This window comes from Aotus nancymaae, unplaced genomic scaffold (assembly GCF_030222135.1).
Source record: "Aotus nancymaae isolate 86718 unplaced genomic scaffold, 86718_ANA_hifiasm-v0.15.2.pri h1tg000044l, whole genome shotgun sequence".
NCBI lineage: Eukaryota > Metazoa > Chordata > Mammalia > Primates > Aotidae > Aotus > Aotus nancymaae.
The window spans coordinates 645,001-658,152 of record NW_026988458.1 but is presented as its reverse complement, the minus strand read 5'-3'; the positions used below and the strand labels follow the sequence as shown (position 1 = coordinate 658,152).

The following is a 13,152-nucleotide window of genomic DNA, read 5'->3' as shown; positions in this document are numbered from 1 at the left end:
AGCCTCAGCTCCGGGCCCTGGGGTTCTCCCGCTGGCCTGGGTGGGATGGCTGGGGGAGCCTCAGCTCCGGGCCCTGGGGTTCTCCCGCTGGCCTGGGTGGGATGGCTGGGGGAGCCTCAGCTCCGGGCCCTGGGGTTCTCCCGCTGGCCTGGGTGGGATGGCTCGGGGAGCCTCAGCTCCGGGCCCTGGGGTTCTCCCGCTGGCCTGGGTGGGATGGCTGGGGGAGCCTCAGCTCTGGGCCCTGGGGTTCTCCCGCTGGCCTGGGTGGGATGGCTGGGGGAGCCTCAGCTCTGGGCCCTGGGGTTCTCCCGCTGGCCTGGGTGGGATGGCTCGGGAGCCTCAGCTCCGGGCCCTGGGGTTCTCCCGCTGGCCTGGGTGGGATGGCTGGGGGAGCCTCAGCTCTGGGCCCTGGGGTTCTCCCGCTGGCCTGGGTGGGATGGCTCGGGGAGCCTCAGCTCCGGGCCCTGGGGTTCTCCCGCTGGCCTGGGTGGGATGGCTCGGGGAGCCTCAGCTCCGGGCCCTGGGGTTCTCCCGCTGGCCTGGGTGGGATGGCTCGGGAGCCTCAGCTCCGGGCCCTGGGGTTCTCCCGCTGGCCTGGGTGGGATGGCTGGGGGAGCCTCAGCTCCGGGCCCTGGGGTTCTCCCGCTGGCCTGGGTGGGATGGCTGGATGAGCCTCAGCTCTGGGCCCTGGGGTTCTCCCGCTGGCCTGGGTGGGATGGCTCGGGAGCCTCAGCTCCGGGCCCTGGGGTTCTCCCGCTGGCCTGGGTGGGATGGCTGGGGGAGCCTCAGCTCTGGGCCCTGGGGTTCTCCCGCTGGCCTGGGTGGGATGGCTCGGGAGCCTCAGCTCCGGGCCCTGGGGTTCTCCCGCTGGCCTGGGTGGGATGGCTGGGGGAGCCTCAGCTCTGGGCCCTGGGGTTCTCCCGCTGGCCTGGGTGGGATGGCTCGGGGAGCCTCAGCTCCGGGCCCTGGGGTTCTCCCGCTGGCCTGGGTGGGATGGCTCGGGGAGCCTCAGCTCCGGGCCCTGGGGTTCTCCCGCTGGCCTGGGTGGGATGGCTCGGGGAGCCTCAGCTCCGGGCCCTGGGGTTCTCCCGCTGGCCTGGGTGGGATGGCTGGGGGAGCCTCAGCTCTGGGCCCTGGGGTTCTCCCGCTGGCCTGGGTGGGATGGCTCGGGGAGCCTCAGCTCCGGGCCCTGGGGTTCTCCCGCTGGCCTGGGTGGGATGGCTCGGGGAGCCTCAGCTCCGGGCCCTGGGGTTCTCCCGCTGGCCTGGGTGGGATGGCTGGGGGAGCCTCAGCTCCGGGCCCTGGGGTTCTCCCGCTGGCCTGGGTGGGATGGCTGGGGGAGCCTCAGCTCTGGGCCCTGGGGTTCTCCCGCTGGCCTGGGTGGGATGGCTCGGGAGCCTCAGCTCCGGGCCCTGGGGTTCTCCCGCTGGCCTGGGTGGGATGGCTCGGGGAGCCTCAGCTCCGGGCCCTGGGGTTCTCCCGCTGGCCTGGGTGGGATGGCTGGGGGAGCCTCAGCTCCGGGCCCTGGGGTTCTCCCGCTGGCCTGGGTGGGATGGCTGGGGGAGCCTCAGCTCCGGGCCCTGGGGTTCTCCCGCTGGCCTGGGTGGGATGGCTCGGGGAGCCTCAGCTCCGGGCCCTGGGGTTCTCCCGCTGGCCTGGGTGGGATGGCTGGGGGAGCCTCAGCTCCGGGCCCTGGGGTTCTCCCGCTGGCCTGGGTGGGATGGCTCAGGAGCCTCAGCTCCGGGCCCTGGGGTTCTCCCGCTGGCCTGGGTGGGATGGCTGGGGGAGCCTCAGCTCTGGGCCCTGGGGTTCTCCCGCTGGCCTGGGTGGGATGGCTCGGGAGCCTCAGCTCCGGGCCCTGGGGTTCTCCCGCTGGCCTGGGTGGGATGGCTGGGGGAGCCTCAGCTCCGGGCCCTGGGGTTCTCCCGCTGGCCTGGGTGGGATGGCTCGGGGAGCCTCAGCTCCGGGCCCTGGGGTTCTCCCGCTGGCCTGGGTGGGATGGCTCGGGGAGCCTCAGCTCCGGGCCCTGGGGTTCTCCCGCTGGCCTGGGTGGGATGGCTCGGGGAGCCTCAGCTCCGGGCCCTGGGGTTCTCCCGCTGGCCTGGGTGGGATGGCTGGGGGAGCCTCAGCTCCGGGCCCTGGGGTTCTCCCGCTGGCCTGGGTGGGATGGCTGGGGGAGCCTCAGCTCTGGGCCCTGGGGTTCTCCCGCTGGCCTGGGTGGGATGGCTGGGGGAGCCTCAGCTCCGGGCCCTGGGGTTCTCCCGCTGGCCTGGGTGGGATGGCTGGGGGAGCCTCAGCTCTGGGCCCTGGGGTTCTCCCGCTGGCCTGGGTGGGATGGCTCAGGAGCCTCAGCTCTTGTCCCGTCATGTGGTTCCCGGGAGTCCCGCGGCCACCGGGGCCGGGCTGTGGGTATCCGATACGCATTGTGTGCTTGGAGGCGAACTGTCCAGCAGGTCTGGTTTCACAGCTGCAAAGGCACGGCCCTCTCCCTTCAGTGGGGCGGTGCCGAGGCTGCTGCGCTCTGCACCTGAGAGAAATTTCACCTAGGACGGGAGGCAGTGGATGAGCCGCCGTTGCCCAGTCCAGGGCTGGGGCGGGGGGCTTCAGGTTTCCCGTGGGGTGTAATTCTGTCTTTCCTGACGAGAGCCCTGGAGCGGTCCTGGGTCACATGGTGACAGAGGCCTTCTGGCAAAACCCAAGGAGTGTTTTCAGTTTTAAAAAATTCATGTCTCTGAGGGCACCTCCTGCCTCCTTCCTGCCGTCACCCCACAGCCTGCAGGCAGGCGGGGCGGCCCCTCCTGCTCGCTCACGGCTCGACTTACATTATTCATCCCCTGCTCCGTTTCGTGGGATATTTGGTTACAGGAAGGGTCATGTTTTGCTGCCAGCGCTACCGATCCCTGAGAGCTGAGAGCCGGGACACACGCACACACGGGTGCCTCCGCGGTGACTCCCACCCGTGCTGGGGCCAGGATGCCGCGGCTCTGAACAAACGGAGGGACCGGGCTCCCCGGTTCGTGGAATTGCCACCTTCATAGAGCCACGTCATTGTCTGAGTCTTGTTGACGCACAGCTGCTCAGGCCAACGGTTATTCCCAGCAGTCGGGCCCCCGTGGGTCCAGTGGGTGTCCTGTGTCCTCTTGCCCAGGCAGGGGCCGTGGTGGGCACAGTCAGGAGAGGACCAGGAGTCCCCGTGGCCCTAGCCTGGCAGGTGCTGGTCGGGGTTTGGGAGTTTGGCAGGCAGGGTCTTCCTGCAGCCTTTGTTCAGGGAGTGCCTCCCGCGAGCTGACTCCGTCCAAGGAAGGAAGAACTGGGGCGAAGGTCCCTGACCTCAAGGAGCTTCTTTTGAACTCAGTAGTGCCACGGCCACCTCCACCCTCAGTTCCTGCTGCCCCGCTTTCATGCCAAAAAGTCACAGCTTTTGACTCATAGAGCACCGGGGAGGCCCATTCCCTCGCAGACCCAGCAGCTCCTTCCCCGCCCAGGGCTGCGGGGTCGGGGAGGCCCCTCTCCCCGGGGGGAATCAGGGTTAATTGCCCGCCCTGGGGGGCCTAATCCAGTGAGTCTAGAATCATCCTGTTCTGGACGCTGCTTGTAAGTTCTTCCTCTACTTCCTCCCCCATTCCAGTGGGGGCCGGTGGAATCTGGGGCTCCAGGAGGGGCCCGTGTGGGAGCTCCTGGCAGGTCTTTATTCCTGGTTTCTCCAAAGCCTAAGCCCGGAGGAGAAAGAAGCAGGGAAAGAGGAAGAAGGGGACTCACAGGCCTGGATGGAAAACTAGGAATGGCTTCCCTGGGGAGGGTGGGATTGAGAGACGGCGGCAGAGCCGGGGCAGGTGATCTCGGTGACTCCCCGGCCAGGCCTCGCTGCAGACCCAGGGGTGCGAGCACCACGCCGCACAGGACGCCCACCCTCTCTGTGGCCGTGAAAGGCTGCCGGAGCCCCGCAGTGGACACAGGGGCAAGTGTGGACCAACGGCCCATGTCTCAGCCCCGCCCACTCCAGCCACCACGACGCCGCACAGCCTGGGCCCGGGCCCGGGCCAGTTCCTGTGTGAGTGTGTGTGTGTGTGTGTGCGTCTGTGTGCACTTGGCGGCATGGGTGAGCGTGTGCATACCTGTGTGCGGGAGCCTGTGTGTGTGTGGGAGAGGCCCATGAGGTTGGCAGGCAGACGGGGGTGGGGGTGGGAGGAGAGGCCCCGTGCCCTGGTGTCTGGGGCTGGGCCTGCCCCTCCTGTCGCTCGGGGTGGGTGCTGGATGGGTTCCAGGACAGGGCGTCTCCCTGGCGCTCGTGCTGGAGAATCTACTGTGGGCTGCAGGAGGAAGAGGGGCTGTGGTGTGGTGTTGCCAGGGCCAGGATTAGGGCTAGGGTTAGGGTTTGCCCCAGAGCCTCCTGGAATTCTGCCCGCTCAGTGCCACCCTCCAAGGCCTGACAACGCAGCCTCTGCCTGGAACCACTGCGGACCCCACAGGGAGCGACTCACGCACTGCTCCTCTCCCCACCCCAGGCCTGGCTGCTAAGAGAACCACCTGAGGGGCTCCAAATATCCACCCCTCCAGAGACTGCTGTGCGTGTGTCCTGAGTATCCGGGTCCTTAGCAGCCCCTGGGGCCCCTCACATGAGGCCACGGTTGGCAGCCCCCGCCTGAAGTGCTGATGGATCAGTGAGCTCCTGGTCTGCATGTGGGCGGCCACATCCTGGGCTTCCCGTTAACTCTCCGCGGGGCAGTGACCGCTGCCTGCTTTGTATCATCGCTGCTGGTTCCGTGTCTCTTGCTTCCCACTTCAACTGTAGGTTCTTAAAGGGCGGAATGGCCTGACTCATCTCAGCAGCTGGTCTAGCATCCTGCACATGAGGAAACTCAGCACACGTGCGTGGACAGAGTGAGAGATTAACCTGAAAGCACACGTGCGGGAGGAGCGTGCTCTCCCTTCGGAGCTGCGGTCAGGGTTAGAATCACACTCAGCTGGGTTACATCTTGTTTCTCCCATTGGCCAGCTACTTGACGCTGAAAAAACTTACTGAATTCTGCATGCCTCAGTTTCGTCATCTGGGAAATGGGCGCCACATGGCAAGGATAGGATGAGGCAGAACGTGAATGTGGCAGCCACAGTGTGAGGCATACAGTAGGTGCTCCGTCCACGTCCGTCCCATGTCCCAGACCAGCCACAGTGTGAGGCATACAGTAGGCGCTCCGTCCACGTCCGTCCCGTGTCCCAGACCAGACACAGTGTGACGCATACAGTAGGCGCTCCGTCCACGTCCGTCCCATGTCCCAGACCAGCCACAATGTGAGGCATACAGTAGGCGCTCCGTCCACGTCCGTCCGGTCTCCCAGACCCTGATTTGCCCGAAGCTTGTGAAGGGTGTGGGAAACATTTAGGAATCTCTGTGGTTTTTTGGGCAACAGTGGGGGTGTGAAAGGGAAATAAAATCTGGGGGCCGGGATTCACTGCCAAAGGAAACAAGTCAAGCCGGAAGCCCAGCCCTGCAGCGAGCGCCTTTCCTTGTGCTCCCAGCAGAAGCTGCCCAGCAGCGGTTCAGCGTCTCCACCAGCAGCTGCTCGGCGTCCCCCCGGCCTCAGGCAAGTCCGACTTTCTGAGCCCAAGACGAACGCACCATCCACTATTGTCCTGCCTGTTCTTCTCTCCTGCAACACGGGGGCTCAGTCACACAACCAAACCCTCCCTCTTTCCCCTCAAGCCAGCGTTTCCCCTTTAAAATCTCAAAACCCTCAAAATCTTCTTGGAGAAAAGCCCAGACCTGTCTCCTGGGCGTGCCCTTAACCCTGGCAAATGAACCTCTCAGTGGACGGAGGCCTGTCTCGCTCAGATGCTTTCTGGTTTACAGGATCCATGTTCATGAAAAGGAAGTCGAGGTAGGAAGCCTCGGGCACTTGGGGCACTTTAAGCATGTCCTCTAAGCAGGAAGGAGTTTGGAATTAGGAAGGACAGCAGGCGTTTTTTCTAGTGGTTCCGAGGAATTATCTCCTTACAGTCAATAATAATTTATCCAGTCTCTCTAATTATCTTCAGTCTGGCAGAAGACAGATTTCATCTCCTGATTGCCTTTTGAAGAGCTAAAGTCAGTTACATTTAAAAAATACCCTGATCCCCGGCGACCGCCCCTGTGGAGCTGATCTGGGATGGCAGGAGAGATGCCGCGGGCCACCGGCTTGGGCCCTGGGGCAGGAGGGGTTCCAGTGGCGCCAGACCCTGGCCAGCGTCCCTGCCCTGCCGTTAAGCACACGGGCTTTGGGGGTCCGCTCTGGGCCACAGCAACAGCGCTGAGATTGTTCAGGGATGGCTTCGGTTTCCATTTCTGACGCGAAGGCCCGAGGTCCCGGCTCCCAACACGTTTTGCTTGTGCAGCCCTCAAAGGGTTTTCAGAAATGTGCCCATGTCAGGTTTGCATCTGAAATACTTTTGGTGTGGTTGGAAAGAGTATCCCTTCTGGAGACGCAGCAGTGCAACGCGTGCCCGTTAGTGCATTGACCACGGGACGGGGGATCTGCAGAGGAGGTCCTTCCGTCCAGGTCTCGGGGTGCACAGGCCGGCCATGTGTGAACTCGGCGGGTGCTGGGTCTGGCCCCGTCTCTGCCGCTGCCGGCTGTGTGACCCTGGGCTGCTCACGCTGCTGCCTGGAGCCTTGGCGTCCTCGTCTGGCACGGCAGTGGTGATGGCCCCTGACGCGAGGCTGTGGTGAGTTTGAACGTGGTGCCTGGGCCAGGCTTGGCTGGAGTTCACCAAACGGACGCAGGTGACCTTATTTTCAAAGCAGTTGGTGGAATGGGTCCGGCTTCTGATGGAACTGTTAGGACGTGGGGAGGCATCCAGTGACGACCCTCCCTCTGGGTCCGCCTGCCCTGGCTGCTGGGCGTGGATGAGGAGAAGGCCAGGCCCTGCACGAATCTCCCAGGCGGGCATAGAATCCACGATTCTCACCCGGAGCCCGGCATTGCCCTGTGCTCTGTGGCTGCTTCTGTGTTCGGGGCCCGAGGGTCACGCAGGGAGAGCTGCGCCCCAGGAAGTCTGGGCTGGGATGGGGTTGGCCCCTCTTGGTGGCAGTCAGGTGGGAAGGGGATGCAGTGGAGACGGGGCCCTGTCCACAGCCAGATCTACTGTGGGAGAGAGTGCCTCTGGAAATCAGGGATCTGGACGTGATTCCCTTACGCAATTGCAGCACAGCAGCCACTGGAAGATCCTTGCACACCCAGCATCGAGGTGTCCAGGATGCTGGAACCCTCAGGTACTGGTGTGCGTGGAAGCCTAACACACACACGCCTATCCTCTTACAGCTCCGGGGTGCGAGTCAAAGACCGGGCTCACGGGGCTAGGATGGAGCTGTGAGCAGGCCCACACTCCCTCTGGAGGTCCTGGGAAGCCCTTCCTGCCTCTCCTGGCTCAGACAAGAGCCAGCTGACACCCCTGGCTTACAACCCTGCCACCTCCCCGCCACTGTCCCCACCGCCTCCCCAATGCCGTCCAGACACTGCCCCACCACCACCCTGCCACCACGTGGCTTTAGTGTTGCCTGTGGTCAAACTTCCCTCTGCCTCCCTCCCCTTGGGGACCCCGTGATCACATCCCTTTGCCACTTGGACAGTCCCAAATCAGCCCCCACCTCAAGGCCCTGACCCTACTCCCATCTGCAAAGTCACCGTCTTTGTTGCAGGCCAGGTGCCGGGGTCAGGGGCGAGATCCTGAGTGTGCTGGGGGTCTTCACTCAGCCAAGCACGCCTCAAGCGAGGGACCGAGGAACGATGAATTAAGGCCGCCCGGCCAGGCGCTAACACGTTTCCCCGGTTAAGATCCTGGTGCTGTGCTTCTACTGTGCCGTCTCGGAGTCTGGATGTGTTTAGATGCACAAATGCTCACTCCAGCTCCTCCAGGGATCGGCGCAGGCCCCTACGGCACGTGTGCAGCCTGGGCCACACCGTGAGGCCTGGACAGGCGGCGGGCCCTGCCCTCCAGGTGTGTGAGTTGCTGCGATGCTCACACAGCCACAGGAACACCTGAGGACGCCTCGCTCAGCCGTTCCTGTCCTCAGACTTGTGGGGATAGACTTGAGAAAGGGCGGGTGTTGGTTCGCATTTAGGCCCTGTGCTGTCCCAGGCCTGAGGGCCAAGGGACAGGGCTGTCCCCATGACTATCTGAGGAAAGCAGCTTCCTGGGGAGCAGCGGAGGGGGCTGTCACTGGGGGAGCTCAGCCAGGCCGCAGGGAGCTCACAGGGAGGCCTGGGATGAGCACACCTCACCTTCCTGTACACCTTCATCTCCTGCTGATGCCTGACTCTGCAGGGCCACTCCGGAGCACAGGGTGGGTGGAGGAGGAAGGGCGTGGGGGTGGGCGGCGGGAACCTCACAGGCCTCAGTGGAGCCGGCGCCCTGTCTCAGGGGTCTTCTTGGCCGCACTGTTGCCTGGGGAGGTTTCTGAGGACGTGTGTGGGGTCAGGGTCTTGCCACGGGGCCGATGTTCGGTGTTTGGTGCGGGGCTGGGAGGCTGAGCCTACGCCGAGCCCAGTCCCGCAGACCAAGCACCCACGAGGCGCGGCTGCCTCACCTGCCCCCATGCTGGCCTCGGGAGCCCCTCACAGGCCGACACACATGGGGCTCTCCGCCCACCCGGCCCACTGTCCCCAGCACCACGCTCCTCGGGGTTGGCTGCCGCCGCCAGTGTAGGTAGCCTCTGCAGCTGCGCTGTCCACAGGATGGGGTTGGCGGAGGGGATTCGGGGGAGTCGAGCCCCATGTTTGCCATCAATGGCTTCCATGCCCCGGGCTATGTAGCTGCGGTGGGACTGGGCCCTTGCTGAGACTGTGGGAAGCGCCACTTCCCGGCCTCACCTGAGACGACCCAGAGGCTGGAGCGGCCTCTCCCCACCAGATCTGTGCAGGTCTGTGCACCAGGGACCTCACTCACCCCGGAACAGGGCGGCTGACTCCCTGCACCCTGGGGGGCCCGTGAGGCGCTTCCTGAGTGTTGTGGGGTGGAGTGGGCAGAGCACGCCCTGAGGCGCAGGCCTGCGTGCCTCCCTCCAGCTCCCAGGTGCTCCCGGGGTTTTCCTGGGGCCTCCACACGTCTGTTTACGGTTGGCTTGTTTGAACCAGGACCCAGCAGGGCCGCATCCGGCATCTCGTTTACCTGCCCAGACTCTCTGGGCCGTGCATTTGTTGAAACTCTGGCGTCGTTTGTTCCACAGGACAGCGGTTCTCCACGCGTGGTCCTTCGGGTATTTTCAGGGAGTCCCCAACACCAGCATGGTCACGTTGAGCCCCTCGCCTTTTCCTCTGTGTTGACATTTGTGGTGACGGCATGAACTGACAGTGGGGCACCTGCGGGTGCCGGGCCCGGATCGAGGTGGCTTTGGGCTCGTGAGGCCTCTCGCCACCATTGCCCGCAGCGTTTGGCAGCGATGTTCCTTGTGATGGAGCTGGAGGTTTGCACACAGCTCTGTGCGTGCCATGTGGGCGTCTGCGGCCGAGCTGAGCTGAGCGTCTTCGTTCACGCGATACCGGTTTCCATGCAACGAACTGCTGGCGCGGCTCACCAGGCTTGGATGCTTGGCGGGTGTCTTCCTGGAAGCAAACGGGTCCGCGACCCTCCAAGGAAAACAGCAGGCGGGATCCCGCACCGAGGATAGAACGCTGAGCTTTCGAGTGACGAGAGGAATTTTGGAAAACCTGTTTCTCTCACTGTGAGCTTGACAGCTTCCTAATAATTCCCCACATGACCACCGTGTGATGGCTCAAAATCGCGCACGGGTGAAAGACTCATTCAGACTGCAAGGAGGGCCAGTGGATCTTCATGAACAAAACTCTTATTCAATGAGTGCAGAAAGTGTCTGCACACATGCGTTTATGTGTTTGTGAATGTGTGTGCACCTGTGTGTGTGTGTGTCTGTGTGTATGCATGTGTGTGTGCATGTCTGTAGCTCTGTGTGGTATGTGTGCATGTGTGCACATGTCTGTGTATATGGGTGTGTGCATGTGTACATATGTCTATGTCTCATGTGTTTGTGCATGTGTATATGTGTGTGGTGTGTATGCATGTGTGCATGTGTGTGTGCATATGTCTGTGTCTGTGTGGTGTGTGTGCATATGTGTGGTGTGTTTTTGTGTGTCTGGTGGTGTGTGTGCATATGTGTGCATGTGTGTCTCTGTGCATGACTGTGTGTGTGGTTTGTGTTCATGTGTGCATGTGTGTATGTGCATATGTGTCTATGCATATGTCTGTGTGTGGTGTGTGTGCATATGTCTGTGTGATGTGTGTGCATGTGTGTACATGTGTCTGTGTGCATGTCTGTTTCTGTGTGGTATGTGCATATGTGTACATGTGTGTATGTGTGTCTGTGTGCATATGTCTGTGTCTGATGTGTGTGCCTGTGTCTATGTGTGCATGTCTGTGTTTCTGTGTGGTATGTGTGCATGTGTCTGTGTCTGTGTGTGCATATGTCTGTGTCTGTGATGTGTGCATATGTGTGTATGTGTGTGTCTGTTTGTGGTATGTGTGCATATGTGTGCATGTGTGTGTGCATATGTCTGCATCTGTGTGTGGTGTGTGTGCATATGTGTGCATGTCTGTGTTTCTGTGTGGTATGTGTGCATATGTGTGCATGTGTGTGCATATGTCTGCATCTTTGTGTGGTGTGTGTGCATGTGTGCATGTGTGTGTGCATATGTCTGCATCTCTGTGTGGTATGTGTGCATATGTGTGCATGTGTGTGTGCATATGTCTGCATCTCTGTGTGGTGTGTGTGCATATATGTGCATGTGTGTATGTCTGTGTCTCTGTGTGGTGACTACACACGTGAGTCCTCCTACTTGATGCTGGCTGCTCTTACCTGAGTGGGTCCTTGTGGGGAAACCAAGTGCTCTGTAACTCCCACGTCTCTGCTCCCTTGCGTGGCCCCTCGTGGCAGACGTGGGAGGAATGCTGCCGTCTCAGAGAACCAGGGCTGGCATTCCTGGTGCTGGTTCCAGGGTCCTGAGGACTGATTTCTATGGTCATGCTGTCGAGACAGCTCCTGTGGAGATGCCTTCTATGCATAGGGGAGAGGTTTCTCCTCTGCCCAGGCTTCGGGGGGACAGTGTCCGGGGGCCAGAGCCACCAGATGTGACTGCTGTGTGGTCACCCCTCTGGGCTCTCCCTCTGCGCGGCCAGACCCCCCAGTGCATCTGGACATCGCGGTGGGCGTCTGCCATTTACAGACACAAGCGGGCGTTTTGCATGCCCCGCCTTTCCTGCGTTTCCTCCTCTGCAAACCCATTGCTTTTCAGCTCTGAGAGTTGCTTTCTGGTTGTGCTGGCCTGAGGCTGAGGAAGCAGATTCTTTGAGGTGTTTTCTGTGCTGATGTTTTTAGCTTGATTGAGATTCTGTTGCTTATCGCACAATCCACCACTGAGGTGTCCTGGGGTGATCTGATGCTGACTGCTTCCGAGTCGAATGCTCTCTAAATTCTCAGAAGGGCCCCAGCGAAAAGCACAAATAATTTATGGAGTTAGAAAGCAGAGGATTTGTAAGACATCACGAGGAATTCAGTTACCATTTGGGGTGGGTCACCTGCTGACTTAGGTACAATGAACTTCTTTACTACTTCCCACGAAGTTTATTTGGGGGATTTTTTGCGTGGTCTGAGAAGGCAGTTCTCGGCCACGATGATGATGTCAGTGGCAGAAGTTGCATTCTGGCAACTCCAGACCCTGGGTGACTTTGCCTAGCTCTGCCAGGCCTGGTGTTGCAGGAAATATGCTAACTCCAGGCATGGAAGCTGGGCATGCATCTGGTCTGGGAGCATTTGTCTGTTTAAGAGGCCCTCAGTTCTGTTGATGGTGCACATTTGACCTTTCAGACTTGGAGAAATCAGATTGCAGACATTTTGCAGAGCACCTGAGCAGAACCAATCTGGTGTGAGACACACACAAGCACACACAATCATGCGCACACACATACACACACATGCACTCAGTCATGTTCACTCACACATGCACACATACCCAATCACACCCACCCACCCACACATATACCACATGCACGCACAAAGTCATGTGAACCCACTCACACATGCACACACACGGTCATGTGGACCCACCCACACATGTGCAGTCATGCACACCCAACTATGCACACACACCCATATGTACACATATGGGATTGTGTGCACACACAGTCATCCACATGCACCCACACACATACCCACACACACTCACACAGTCATGTGCACCCATGCACATATGCATGCAGTCATGTGTACTCACCTACACACAGTCATGCACACACAATCATGCACACTCACCCACACATATACTCACACACATTCACACAGTCATGTGCACCCATGCACATATGCATGCAGTCATGTGTACTCACCTACACATGCAGTCATGCACACTCACCCACACATATACCACACACAGTCATGTGCACCCACTCACACATGCACATACTCACCTACACACACATCATGCACGCACAATCATGCACACTCACCCACAGATATACCACATGCAGGGAGAGTCCTCTTTCTTCCTTTGAATTTTGTCATCGTGTTGCTGAAGAGAAAGTGGCAGAGGTGACACAGCGTGAAGCCGAGGCTGGGTCGCGGAAGGTGCCACAGACTCCACCCAGCTTTCTCTCTTGCCCGACATTCCTGGTAACCCAGCCTCCATGTTGTGAGGAAGCCCCGTCACCCTGAGGTCACAGGCACAGCCACAGTCAGCCACGCGCCAGTCCTCGGAGCTACCCTAGCTAAGCCTGAGCAGAGCAGAGTCAGGGTGTCCACCCCAAGCCTTGCCCAAATTTCAACTTCAACTAAATAAATGTTGTTTTTCAAGGCACTGAGATATGGGGTCATTTGTCCCACTGTTGTAGTAACTGGAATGACCCCCAAGGACCTGTCCCACTGTAAAGACTGGCGATCTTGTGACTTCTGCTCCTGGACTCCTCCCAAGCCCGAACACTTTCCTGGATGCTCACAGGTCGCAGTGTTTCTTGGGCAACCCCATCCACTGCCCCCATCAAACCAGCACCCAGCCCGTCTCCTGTTTCCTGGAGCTCGCTTGGGGATAACAGATTCATCCAATCCCCCAGGAAGGGCCCAAGCAGCCTGGCTCCCTACCCTCCAGCTCTTAGCTCTGTGTCGCTCCTCCTGGGAGT

At 60.8% G+C, this 13,152-nt stretch overlaps 1 pseudogene; it reads right to left on the bottom strand.

Annotated features, from left to right (window-relative positions):
* Positions 1-8,915: 8,915 nt before the first annotated feature.
* LOC105729777 (uncharacterized) lies at positions 8,916-9,806 on the bottom strand (annotated as a pseudogene).
* Positions 9,807-13,152: the final 3,346 nt, after the last annotated feature.